Source organism: Mustela erminea, chromosome 7 (genome assembly GCF_009829155.1).
Source record: "Mustela erminea isolate mMusErm1 chromosome 7, mMusErm1.Pri, whole genome shotgun sequence".
In the NCBI taxonomy this organism is placed as follows: Eukaryota; Metazoa; Chordata; class Mammalia; order Carnivora; family Mustelidae; genus Mustela; species Mustela erminea.
In genome coordinates, this window is record NC_045620.1 from 94,139,802 (window position 1) to 94,153,462 (window position 13,661).

Here is a 13,661-nt window from a genome sequence, read left to right on the forward strand (position 1 = left end):
TTACTACTGTGAGAATTTGATTTTAAAAAATCTATATCTATCATATAAAATGATAATGGTAACTGTAAGCCTTTTATCATTATTTTACAAAAATAATTCCTAAAATGTCTCTAACCTTCCTTTGTTTTCTGTCTATACTGGTCTTACTTAGGCAAGTGACTTGAAATACCTAAGACTTGGTTTCTTCTTTTCAAACATGGAGTCATTAAAAGTATAAGGGGGGAAATAACACAAGCTATAGCCATAAGGTAGGTAAAGTACCAACAAGATAGTCAATAACTATTGGCTATTCTTTCTTATTGTTAATAATACTATTCTTTATGTGTCTAATAAGGTTATGCAATAGCCCTTCTTTATTTGATACAGAGAGAAGCAATTTTCCATGAACCCTGAGCTTCTCTGCAAGTTCTTACTGGGTAAGCCAAGAAAGCAAAACTCTAATCATTCTTTACCAGGGCCATTTCTCAGAGTTATGTTGTTTGAGGCTTTAAAAAAAAAAAAAAAAAAAAAAAGATTTTATTCATTTATTTGAGAGAGAGAGAGAGAAAGTAAGGAGGGAGGGGGCCGAGAGCACAAGCCAGGAGGAGAGGGAGAAGCAACCTCCTTGAATGCAGGACTTGATCCCAGCATCAAGTGAATCCCTCAAACTTAGTAATCCGGTTCTGTAACATAAGCAGTTTCATATGCAAGCATCTGTGTTAGGCCCTTTGCATTTCTTCAGTTGGATTTGAGGGCCACAGAGAACTGATGAAAATTAGTATGAAGCTCTGGCTAATGTTGTTGCCATAAGTAATAAAATCCTTTGTTTCTGAGCCTGGGGACTCAACATACTTGAATTTGTGGAAAACTAACATATTAGCTTGTGAGTAGGCTAAAATCTCAGATATTGCGTAGTTCTTAACATAAGGTTACCTCCAAGACATACTATGAGACAGTTTCCCAAAGAACATTAAAAAAAGGAATTATTTAAATAACTTGTAATTGATACACTGAAAATATAATTCATTATTACATGAACATGGGACTTAAAGAGAAATTGACTAAAAACAGTACATAATAGTGTATTATCTGTTATTAGTTGATGAACATGTAAAATTGATTTCCCAAAACCATCAACATCAATGCACAAAAAGTTCTATTAAGAAAAAGTTAAGAGCCCTACATCAGCATCCTGGCTCTCTGATCAGCAGGGAGCCGGCTTTTGCCTCTCTGTTTTGCTCTACCTACTTGTATGCTCTCTCTCTCTCTGTGTCATATAAATAAATAAAATCATTTTTGAAAAAGAGAAAGTTAAGAAATTCTAATATATGGCACTCCATCCAAATTAAATAGTTACACCACCTAATTAGGAAAAGGAAATTTTTGCTCAAAGCCACTCCTCACATTTTGATCTAAATCAAGTGGAAAGTTCTAAGGGTAGAGGTCAGTTGAATCTGATAACTGACAAGTCTTTCTTATAACTCTTGAGATTATAAGGAGAAATATGTCCTGAGAAACTAGGCTTCTAAATTGTAGAGTTTCGTATATAGATGTAAACTTCAGAAAATGCATAAAGGAGATAGATAAGGAATAATTTTGAATGGAAAGAGCTATCTATATAATTCCTTGTTTTAATGTTTTTCTTTATGTGTGTGAGCTGTTTATACATATTTGAAAGTCAGCATATTCAAGAGCAATGTATTGATTTTTTTTAACCACTGAATTTATGTTCAAATGAAATGTGAATGCAAAATGTTTATCCTTGTGAATTCTGGTCAAGATATTGCTGTGCTTTCATCTGGAATCCTCCATACCTTGATTTTACATACATAAAAATGGTAAGGTATTTTTTTACATCATATAGATATCCTTTGAAACAAAAATGGAACTGAAACCCATAAGAATAAATGAAGCCTAGACTATAATTCTATGAAGTTCCTAGATCAAAAACTGATAGAGGCAGCTGGGGTATTGACGCTATTGGAATAAGAAGTATCAGACCATCCTATATGTGGCTGTGGGCAAGATTCATGCTGAAGTCTCAAAACACAGAAAAATGCATGTAAAAAAAGCTATAATCACTGCCTGGGGCTGCTCCAGGACAGGTGGGGTCTCAGAGATGTCCCCCCAACTGGGACCAGAGCTACAACATCTAGACTCAGGAGTTAGAACTATGACATCCTTATAGGTTGGGAGCCCAAAAACTTCAATATAAGCAATGTTTCTAACTGTAGGATCTCATTTTATAGGTTGGAAACCACTAGAATAGATGAGTGACCATGGAAAGTAAAAAATAAATGTGTGCACACATTTAAATGAGCACTTATTCAAGATAAATTAGTTGATATATTAAGGTCTAAACTACAAAGAAAAAGGAGTAACTTAAAAAACAACCAGAAAACTTGACAAATGAGAGAATTAATTTATGAGGGTATGCAGATAATATAGCAATCTTCTGAAAAGGACTATAAAAAGATCTTCTTAATCTATTTGGAGGGATAAAGGAAGGAATAATGTTCATAAATTACCAACAGGAAATTATGAAACAAAACACAGGTAGATATGAATCAGAAATGAGTTGAGATATAAAAATGCCTTTAAAAATCCTGGAAAACAAAAATATTATCAAAGAAAAAATAGATATGATAAATTTTGGTTGGGCCACAAAAGTAGAAAAAAAGTCACTGAACTGTAACGTCATAATAAGAAAATAGTTAAAATGGAATATAGGGGTAAAGTTAAGAGCAATGAGAGATAGTTTTAGACTAATAAACATATAAATCAGAGAAATTTCAAAAGAAGAAAAAAGAGAGTACAGAAGTAATGTTTAAAGAAATACTGATAAAGTCATTTTCTGAATCAATAAAAGACATGAATCATTAGATAGCAAGCCAAAGAATATTGATCAGGACAAATAAAAATAGATACACACCTAAACACACTGTGAAATTACCAAACAACAAGGATGAAAATAATTCTTAAAAGTTATCAGGGAGAAAAATCAGAGTATCTACAACAGGATTAACAATTACTGATACAATCCTTTTAACAGTAACAGGAACTGCCAAAAAACCAAAAAGTATTATTTTCAAAGGTCTGAGCCTTTGAATCACAAAGGCTCATAGCCAACCTTAACTTTTACACTCAACTCAACTACCATTTACAAGTGTGCTTTAAACCGAAACAACAGGGTTCAAATCTTGAAATTCTTTACCATAAACAAATGCTTTCAACATTACCTACTGAAAGATACAGTGAAATGTGAACCCAGAAGGAGGACTGTGATATCAGAAGCAAAAGAAATACAAAATGTTGGGGGAAAATATTTTAAAAAAAGGATGGATTCAAAATTCTAAATAATAATAACAGAATGTAGATGGGGAAGCCTAGTGAGGGGCTGAAAAATGCCAGAGTCTAGGTCAGGAGGAAGATAAATACTGTAAATAATCTTGGATTTTTGACAAAAAGGTAAAAAGTTAAACATGTATAAAGAGACATTGAGTAGGATTTATTCACTTATTCAGTACATATCTATTCAGGGCTTAATATGTGCCAGATGGGGTATGCAGGAACTTCAGCCAACACCCTTCCTGAGGGTAAGTGTCTTCTTAACTGAAGTGTCCAGTAGTCTGAAGATAGTAACTGGCTGCACGGGGACAGTGCCAGCCATCAAAGCTTGCCCCCATGAGTGTTGCTGTGAGAACATTCACAACCCAAAGGGAAAGAAGGGAGTGCTTAATACATACTTCTAAGGCTTAGGTTGTATTGGAACATGGAGACTGGTAACCAGTTTCAGTAAAGAAATGTCTGCAGAATATTCAGAATACTAAAAGGACTTGAAGGAACCATAGTGCAACATACCTAGGAAGAAGATGGGGCATTTCTTGGCAAAAACTTTCCTTAGCTCCACAAAAGGAAAAAGGCCATGAAACTGACAGGAAGGCACTCAGAAAACATAAATTTATCTTCTAAGATATAATCATGCTCATTTGTAAAATTATCATCAAATTATTTTCATTTCTATGAAGAAACCTATTAATATAATATGGTATAGAATGCATTGTATAAATGTATGTACCTTTCTCATATAAAATTGAATTGGCTGGTGAGTTGTATAACCAGCATCATCCTACCAAATCCAGATCAGGTTAGTTCACCATGAGTAGTCTTAGGAAAGTGTGAGGTAGAAAAAAGGCCATGTGTTGAGTATGGGAATTTCACAATTAGATGAAGATGTGTTATGAAAGAGATGATATGTGAACATTGTCACTTTACTCAAAGTTTACTCAGTGTCTTCTGATCAATTGAACATTATAACACTATCAGTGCATTCCTCATTGTTTCCACCAGAATGCAGCTCAAGGAGCTGAGCTTTTCCTCAATATCCAAATTCTGTATTATCCTCCATACCATCAGATGACAATAACAAAAAAGAACTTAGATCAGTTTTGAAGGTTTAGATAAACATAGTTTAGAAAAGTCATGGAGTTGAGCCAAACCGTTTTTGAGCAATCACTAAAAAAAAAATAACTCTATGAAAAGACACTCCACATCACTAATCATCAGAGAAATGCAAATCAAAACCACAATGATATATCACCTTACACCTATTAGAACAGCTGTCATCAAAAATAGACATACAAAAGTGTCAGTGAAGATGTGGAGAAGAGGGAACACTTGTGCACTGCTGGTGGGAATATAAATTGGTGTGGAAAACAGCATGGAAGTTCCTCCAAAAAAAATTAAAATATAACTACCACATGATCTAATAATTCCACTTCTGGATATATATTTAAAAGAAATGAAAATAAGATTTTGAAGGGATATTCACATCCCCTGTTAATTGCAGCATTATTCACAGTAGCCAAGATATGGAATCAACCTAAGTGTCCATCAATAGACAAATAAAGAAGATGCAGTGTGTATGTGTGTGTGTGTGTGTGTGTGTGTGTGTGTATGCACATGCATGCAAGTAGAATATTATTCAGCAATAAGAAAGAAAGACATCCTGCCATTTGTGACAACATGGATGGACCTTGAGGACATTATGTGAGCAAAATAATCCAGACAGAGAAAGAAAAATACCAAAAATACCACATGACCTCATTAATGTGTGGAAAGTGGGGAATAAAAAAAAGTTAAATGCGTAGAAATAGAGAGCAGAAAAGCAGTTGCCAGGGCTGGATAAAGTCTGAAACTGTACTGTAAATCATGATGACTATAGTTGATAACACTATATTGTATAATTAAAATTTGCTGAGAGAATAGAACTTAAATATTCTCACGCACACTCCCTCTTACCAAAAAGAAAATAAGTATGTGATACAATAGATAATGTTAGCCGACTAAATGAAGGAAATCCTTCTATAATGTATGCCTATATCAAATCACCATGATGCACACTTTAAACATCTTATACTTTGGTCAGTTATACCTCAATAAAGCTGAAATTTTTTAAAAAAATTAACAAAATTAAAGAAATGAGACGAGAATCATGAGATTGCTGATTTCCTACTAATGAAAGCTGTGCCAACTTGTATAATTTTATTTAATGTTATATAAAATGTACTTTTTGTAGGTTGCCAAAAAGAGAATCTTCCAGATAAAAAAATATGAGTGGAGCTATTTCTTTGAACTGTGGGGAGAAGTCAACTCTTAATTGTTGTATAAGATAAAATATTGTTTAATGACATATATCACTAAAAATTAACAGGAAAAACAATGTTGATGATAAAGCTATATTAATTCTTAAGTTCAATACTAATATAAATGATCTCTTGCCTGAACAATGTGGAAAAACCTCATAAGTACATGCCACTGGGATGGAGATTCAGGGAGATTAAATCTCTGTTAATATTCTTTAGAAGAGATTGTACAAGGATGCTAATGACTGATGAGAAGTTTCCTGACAGTCTACCAAAATGAAATGTAAAAATAAAATTAAGTGTACTTATAGAAAACAAAATATTTTTTGCATAACTGAGTTATTGGTCCAAGATTCATACATAATATAATCTTTTCTTAAAGACTTATTCCTTCAGGTGTTTTGCTGGAACTTGTCAATATATTAATACTTCCAGAAAGCAATCAAGAGCAGATATCAAGCCTGGAAAACTGCATAATCTAAGAAGGAAATGTTGGTGCTGGTCATGGAAGAAGGAGCCAGAGCCCTGGGACAAGGTATTGTCAGGTTATTTTGAGTATTTATGCCGAACTAGACTTTTCTAATGGATTTCTCAGAATGTCTTATTTCAAAGCCAGTAAAATTTTAATTAACCTAATTTCCCTTTTTCTGATTCCATGCTCCCCAAGCAACCGTCAACTTATGAAACTCAATCAAAAGGACTTAAAATATTTATGATCTCCTGACAGTGATTTCTAGAAGTAAATTATTACTCTCAGATCTGACTTTCTTTTTCTTTCTTTTTTTAAGTTCCCATGCAGTTTGAATATCCTGACAGAGTTTGTTTATAAATACACTGGCATAGCTGTCAGTGTATATGTTTCATTTTTCACTCTAAGTTTGGTGATTTTGCAGTTTCTTATTTACATTAGTTTTTTTGGATATTGTATTTAGCATGACTCAATCTTTTGGTTCAGGGTTAAACATGCATGAATACTGATAAAATAAGTATTTGAGACCCTAAAATGTTACCAAATTGAGGTACTATCTCAGGAGACCCAGCCAAGCTCAAAACAGTCTTCCTTGAGCCCACCTTGCTTCCACTTCCTGGCTCACACTAGTTATTTATACAGTTCCTGCTTTAAAAAGGAAAAGCCCATGAGGTCGCAGTTAAAGATACATGGTTGATAACAGAGCTAGAGGAAGTGGAACTAACATTTTAAGGAAGATTTTACTACATTCCATACACTATGCCTAATATCTTGTGCAGATTCTTCTTTTTGATCCTCACTGTTTTCCTGCCAAGGTTCAGAGGGTTACACCATTGGTTCCACCAGATAGCATGGCTGGCTTGGTGTCTTCCAGGGCACCTATGAATGGAGTTAATATTAGTGTGTGGTCACTCTGCTATCTATACCAGAATCAGCTTGAGTGCTGATGAAACATACAGTTGCATAACACACCCCTCGCTGCCCCCAAATCAACAACAATAGCAACAACAAAATTTAAAGTCTGAATCTCTAGGCTGAAACTCTGGAATCCACGTTATTAACAAGCTCCCCCAGGTGACTTTGGAGTCTGACAGCCACCGCTATAGTCAGCTCTCTCTTTGAATTAAGAACCAATGTGGAAAAAAAAAAAAATCATTGCCACTATCCTGTTATATTTTCCTCAGTTTTTTCTTCTTTTTTTTCTTATCATGAGGTGTAAGCTGAAGTTTCTTTTAGTCAGTCCTGACTTATAGTCCCTTCGGGGTTATGACTCATCCCAAACACTTTTAAACTGAACTGCAGCAAAATCAATAAATCAATGTAATTAAACTGCGATCATAAAGAATATTACTCAACAGTATAAGAACTGTACCTACTTGCCCTAACATGTGTTTCTTTTCATTTCCTATCCCGGGAGTAGATAGAATTCTCAAGTGAACAGTTTCAGAAAATATCTTGATAGAATCTCAAGATGTACTTAAGCAACTGGTACACAGTCATGATGACTATGACTTAAGGCTCTCTGGGGGCCAATCAGAGGGCCATAAAAGATGCTTAAATCCAGGAAAGAAAACACAGAAGGAAATTAAAAAAGGGGGGGGGCACTGGTGAAGAGTCTGCAAATAAAGGTAGATGAACAGTTTCTCTCAATTTTATAAAATCAACATATATTTAGCCTACATGGGTCAAAACAGAACTAACTCATTCTGCATCTTGAGTCACAGAAGGGCATTTGAAGTTTCCTTACCTTTTCCTGACCATTTAGAGGTTCCATAGTTGGATCCATTTTTCATTTGTCTCAGGGTCTCAAATAAGAAAGCACTTTGAGCAATTATATAATATAGATTCCAAACTTTTATAAAACTGCTTCAAAATGCCATTTTCAGATGGTTTCTATTGTACCTTAAAACTAAGTCGTTACAGTTTAAAAGTGTACAAGGGCAGTCTGATAGTTCTATATACCATGGAAAGAACTCAATGGACGATGATAATGGCTTCTTTCGGCCAGGAAACTGTACAATAGATCATTCTTCTTTACACATTACTGAAGGTAGACTGAAAAATATAACCTAGGTGATTTTTTTTTTTTTTTTTTTTTTGGTTTCTGAGCCTCATTTAACTTGATGAATTGACAAAAGCCACAGACAGTGGTTGAGATGGGAAAGTGTGTCCATAGGTAGAAAAGCATGGCCCTGAATCAATCTGTGAATGAGCCTGGAGGGCAGTGGAGGCACAGGAGAATTTGGGAGCAATTTCCTCTTTGGGACTGAGCATATGTTCTATCTTCTTCTCAGGCTTAAGAGATTTCTAGGAGAAATAAAGTGTAAGGAATTGTGTGTGTGGTGTTTCCTTGTTTTGTTCTGTTTCATTTTCCATAACATTTCAAATTTCAAGGGCTATCTTAAGTGATAGGTTGGGAGAGAATGTGACAAGGTTATTATGGAGACCTGTTAATGGAAGGGGTGAGCATAGCTGTGTTCTTAGTCTTGCGGCTTGAATCTATGACTTGTGACAGGGGAGGGATCAGTGGAGCAACCTGTAAATTCACATTGTCTCCCAGGTCAAAGGGGCAGTATTGCCTGTTTGGAAAATAACAGAAAGTGGGAGGCATTTTCTTCTCCCATCATTGTGTGGTTTGTGGCACATGGAACAAAATAGAGGTGGTTATCTTGGGTTGTCCTAGGAATTGCTAAACTTAATTGTAACAAAATAATTAAAATTTATCTGGCCATTCCTTTATCTTCTTCTTGGTTTTACCCACAGTCATTATTTGAATTCTGTTCTCCATCTCAGGAAGCTTCCAATTTTTCATTCCTGAAAATAGCCCATGCCCCTCCATGGTGGCAGTGGAGAGAAGTTTTATATTAGAACCCCCTTATTCTTGTTCCTTGGGAATCCCTTTGTCCTTGAGAAGACATTGTTCCCCTTTATACTTTATTATAAGAGAAGCCACCTCTTGCCTCATGCTTCAGCATAGAAGAGATTGAGATATTTAAATAATTATAACAACAAAATTTAAGCCAAAGAAACAAAATACCATTCCTAAACCAAGGGAATAAAAAAAAAATATTATGTGTGCAATATATTCAAGCTAACTAATGTATGTATCCTGCCTTTTTCTCTGAGGCTATAGACCAAGCCCCATCAGAGTGCTAATTTATTGGGGAAAGGTAGGTATTGCCTGAGTGGCCTTCAGGGAAGCCTCTACATACTGTCCTTGAACTCTACATTCAAAGGAGTGAATCCAGAGAGAGAAGACACCTCTTCACCAGTCTGCATGGACTTACTTTGTGGATTCCTATTTTTTGGTTTTTGGATCACACTTTTTCCTTGTATAATTGGTAGGGGATCTGGAATGATTCAAATATGCACTGAACAGCCAGGGTCCCTAATCCCAGGAACGTGATATACCCTGTTACCTCAATAATACAACCTTCTCAGAATGCAGTGCAACATTCCTAAGCTAAGTGCGTATATGTGATAGGGGGGTTAGTGGATGTAGAGTATCACTGGATCAAACACTCGCCTCCTCTGCCTGAGAGAATTTCTCATTAATATTTCTTGGAGACAAGAGATAACACTAGAATCAATGAATAGCCAAAAACATGGCCTCATCCTTGAGCTCTCTCTTTCCTTTATCTTCATGGCCACTCTTCTCCAACTCTATTAACTACAGAATTGGCTCCTCCATATCCAACAGATGTCATGTAATGTGCTCTAAAAATTATATCTGAGTGTGAGAGAGATTGAAGGATTGAGCATTTTCTATATGCTTCATATGCCTTTGTCCTGGCAACTATTTCTCCTACCACCTCTCATATATGACCTCAGCTCTTACTGGCTTCCTCCTACTCTTGACAAAACCCAAAAGCCATACTGCATAAATAATCGTGATCTGCCAAATAATTCCTTTTTTTTTTTTTTTTTAAGAAATGTAGGCTTCCACATGCAGTGCCTTGTGTGGATGTGTCTGGAGTCTTGGAAGGCGACACCTGTCTAACCAGCCGGATAAGCTGAATCAACCCTGGTGTCAATGGGGTGACAGATGTTGCAACCAGATTGTCCTCATATCTTCATTTCTTTCTTTTCAAGAATCACCCTTAGGCAACTATTCCTGAAATCAACCCAACTGCCACTCATTTTGTCTACTTAACCCTCCCTAAACAATTGTACCCTCCTGCACCAGGTTAGAGTGCCCCTTTGGAAGCTTCTCATGGCTGGTATTTTCAAATCAAGGTTTATTTTAATGATGCTTGGTTGACTTTTCTTTTACACAACATATAAAATACATGCTTAATATTTTACTCCCTTAGAACTAAATCACTATGCCCTTGTACATCTTCAATGTCTGACTCCATGTTCTTCTGAGGTAATTATTGTGACTGGGCTTACTTTCAAGTGTATATCTGGCCTCTTTTCAAAGGTATATCTTAGTTTGCTTTTTCTAATAACCTTTTAAAGTCTCTCTGCTGGAAACCCCAAAGCAACTGTGGGGAAGAGTGGAAATTGGGGTTGTCCCCGTGTATAATACAAAGGCTGTAAAAACAGTGTATGGCTGAGAGGTGTATGCTACCCAATTCCTGGCTGGAGGGACTCTTTTTTATCATGCATACAGATCCTCAGCAAACACCAAAAGCCATATTTCAAAATATGAATCTTAGTATGTGAATCTTTGCCCCCATAATCACCATGATTGTCCCAGGTGAACCCATCGTTCATTTGAACTGTAACTATTGCTCCCTAAGTGGTCTCCCTGGTTCCATACTCGCCCCCTGCAATCTATTCATTTCATAGCAGTCAGATTTTTCTACTTGTACACATAAAACAAAATATGTCAGTCCTTTGCTTAAACTCCCAAGGCTTCATACCACAGTGCCCTTTGTATTTCCTGGAAAAAATGAGCTCATTTTTTTCTCTGTCCTTGATGTACCCTTGGTGCCTTCCTGTCACATCCTCCTACAACTGGCTTCTCTTCATTCAGGTCTCTACTTAAAAGTCCTCTTGTGGGGGTACCTGGGTGGCTCAGTGGGTTAAACCTCTGCCTTCCACTCAGGTGATGATCTCAGGGTCCTGGGATCGAGCCTTGCATTGGGCTCTCTGCTCAGCAGGGAGCCTGCTTCCCCCCTCTCTCTCTGCCTGCTGCTCTGCCTATTTGTGATCTCTGTCTGACAAAAATAAATAAACTCTTAAAAAAAAAAAGTCCCCTTGTGGGGGTGTCCCTGGGAACATTGAATGTAAATCTACCTCTACCACATTAATTTGTCTTATTTAGTTAGTTTTTTGAAATAGGTATCAATATTTTAATTTATTTTATTCATTTTCACTTGTTTAACTAGCTGTCTCACTCACACTAAGAATTTATACGATGTAAAGTCAAAAATTTGTTTTATCTACAGTGGTAATCTCAGTGCCTAGACCAGACTTTGACATATAGTGCACACTCAGTTAAATTTTTATTTATTTTTAATTATTTATGTCTAATCTTTACTTTTGCAGTAAGAATATTTCCAATTTCTCTTTTCTCAGAGTCAGACGATTACCCATCTGAACTACCCAGATACTCTGGAAGAGAGAGAATCCTAAGCAGGCTCTGTATCTGGTGTGAAGCCTGATGCAGACCTCGACACAGAGCTCCACCTCACAACCCTGAGATCATGACCTGAGCTGAAATCAAGAGTCGGATGCTTCACAGACTGAGCCACTCAAGCACTTCAGCCGGGAATTATTCTAAGAGATTTATAAACATTAACTCATTTACTAACCTCCTTGTGTAACTATATAGATACTATTATTATCCTTACTTTACACACAGAGAGAGGGAGGCACAAGAGGAGGATAAGTAATACTCATGATCACATAAGTAGTAAACAGAAGAGCCAGGTTTTAAACCCAAATCCATGCAGTCTGTCTCCAGAGCCCGGGCTCTAAAATGAATAAATAGATAAAAAACCCAAAGATGGGGGCACCTGGGTGGCTCAGTGGGTTAAAGCCTCTGCCTTTGGCCCAGGTCACGATCCCAGGGTCCTGGGATCGAGCCCCGCATCAGGCTCTCTGCTCAGCAGGGAGCCTTCTTCCTCCTCTCTCTCTGCCTGCCTCTCAGCTTACTTGTAATCTCTGCCTGTCAAGAAAAAAAAACCAAAACAAAACAAAAAAAAACCAAAGATGACACGTATTTAAAATATTTCCACATATATTCATTTCTTTTCAATCATGCTCTTCTGAGAATTTCTATCTCTTAAACAAAAGGCATCCATTCCTTCAGGGGAAGAAAAATATAGTCTGGAATAAAAGAGTTACTGAACATTTTTGAATCTCCAACCTAACATTTTGGGAATACTAGTAATTACAATAATTTTAAACCTAGGCCCTGCTGAGAAAAGACTTTATTTTTCTAAATTCTCAAAGCTCATATCAAAGATATATGCAGTGAGTGATGGCGAAAAAAAAAAAAAAAAAAACAAAATGGTCCAAGAGTCTTACCTATGAACATCCTCTTCCAAAAATAAAGCCTCTAGAAAAATGTATTTTGAGGGATGGGGGTAGAGGAAAGAGATGAAAAGTTTAACATTAGGATTAAGGGCTACTGACCTTAGCAAAGTCCCATAGCTACATGTCATTCTGAGGTATAAAGGCACAAGCATTATGGGGGTGTCTAGGTTGCTGGGCTGGAGAGCAGCCCCTCAGAGTCTGCAGGTACCAACATGATGCAGACAAATGAGCTTAGAAGTCCTGGACTTTTTAGTCCATGGGATACTTGAAGAGAACTGGTGGATTAGAAGGGTCTGGGATCAGAATATAGGGGCTATGGAGATGGACTCTGACAGTCTCTGTCATATGGCCACAAGATGCCCATAAGAACTGGGCAACACACCTTCAATGAATACCAGACCCTGAGAGAGACTGAAGACACCCCCTGTAGACCTAGACTCTGAGGACCAGTTGAAGACCAAAGGATAGCAGATGAAGCAAATGTTTTCTAGTTAAACACATACAAACTTCCTCTTACATACAGATTCAAGGATGGCAAAGGGTAAGCTTTACAGGGAGAAAAATAACCCAATATGATTTTAAACATTGATTGTTTTTACCTTCCAATGACCTTCTATTAGGAAGAGTTTGAGTTAATGTTGAAGGACCGAGTTTCCCTGGGAGACCTTGGGAGCAAAACAGAAACTCGGGGGAAACTGGAGCTTTTCCTGACACAAAACAAAGAGAAACATTGCTTTTTGTGCACACAAGGTACAGGATATGTACATTTGCAATTCTGTTATCTAAGAGAAGTAAGAATAAGAACTTACAGAGGGGATGTAAATGAAAAGAAGAGGTGAACACCAAGGCTCCCTTGTGCATTATAGTAAAAGAAACCTTGTGTGCCTTTAGACACAGTGCAAAGTATTACAGCAATTTAAAAAGATCAATATGAAGATAGTCATGCATGTAAAATCTGCTGCGATATATTGGCTATATGATCAAATTCCAGCCATGTGAAAGAATATATTTGGAAAGCAATGAAAGTCCATAAATAAAAATAGTCATTTCCATCTATTGGAGAGCCAAGGAAAAATTGA

General features: G+C 36.5%; 1 protein-coding gene across 3 annotated transcripts in view; it reads right to left on the minus strand.

Moving 5' to 3' along the window:
- The window catches only part of LRRTM4 (leucine rich repeat transmembrane neuronal 4), a 700,608-nt gene that overhangs the window by 225,182 nt on the left and 461,765 nt on the right, over positions 1-13,661 (minus strand). The gene's annotated exons all lie outside the window — the stretch shown is intronic.